This window comes from Bison bison, unplaced genomic scaffold (genome assembly GCF_000754665.1).
Source record: "Bison bison bison isolate TAMUID 2011002044 unplaced genomic scaffold, Bison_UMD1.0 scf7180017864518, whole genome shotgun sequence".
Classification (NCBI taxonomy): domain Eukaryota; kingdom Metazoa; phylum Chordata; class Mammalia; order Artiodactyla; family Bovidae; genus Bison; species Bison bison.
Genome location: NW_011495071.1, coordinates 20,136,534 through 20,137,507, shown reverse-complemented (window position 1 = coordinate 20,137,507; position 974 = coordinate 20,136,534).

Sequence of the window (974 nt, the reverse complement as noted above, 5' to 3'; positions counted from 1 at the left end):
AGTGCTGGGTATTCATTGGAAGGACTGATGTTGAAGCTGAAACTCCAATACTTTGGCCACCTGATGTGAAGAGCTGACTCATTTGAAAAGACCCTAATGCTGAGAAAGATTAAGGGCAGAAGGAGAAGGGGACGATAGAGGATGAGATGGTTGGAGGGTATCAATGACTCAATGGACATGGATTTGGGTGGACTCCAGGGGTTGGTGATAGACAGGGAGGCCTGGCGTGCTGTGGTTCATGGGGTCGCAAAGAGTCAGACACGACTGAGCGACTGAACTGAACTGAACTCACAGCAAATACTCACTGTCAGAATTTGGCTTTCTGTGCAGAGAGCACACAAGCCCTTGCTTGGTTTGAAGGAAAAGACTGGGCAGATGAGGGACAGAGGTGTGAGAACCACTTCTGATTTCATATTTTATTATACATTTTTGATTTTTCAACCCTGTGGATGTGCGTCCCATCAAAAAGAATGTGTGCTCAGACACTCAGTTGTGTCCGACTCAGGGATCAAACCCACATGGGACTTTTTGTGACCCCATGGATATAGCATGCCAGACTCCTCTGTCCATGGGATTCTCCAGGCAAGAATACCAGAGTGGGTTGCCATTTCCTTTTCCAGGGGATCTTCCTGACTCAGGAATCAAACTCATGTCTCTTACGTATCCTGCATTGGCAGGGGGATTCTTTACCACTAGTGCCACCTGGGAAGCCCATCAAAAAGAATAAAAGAAAATTTTTAATAAAAAGACAACTTTTGTAAAATACCATATTGCTGCTTTTCATAATGAGCTTCTTTGCATCCTCTTTTTTATTTGGAATAGTCAGAACATACAACTATCTAAATTCTGGGAAATGCATCAGAAGCTATTTCTAAACTCAGAAATTTAACCAGAGAAAAAGAAAAACAAGTTATAACCCTTCCAACAAGAAACAAAGATTTTTATACACCATGAGGGAATGTTTAAACACAATT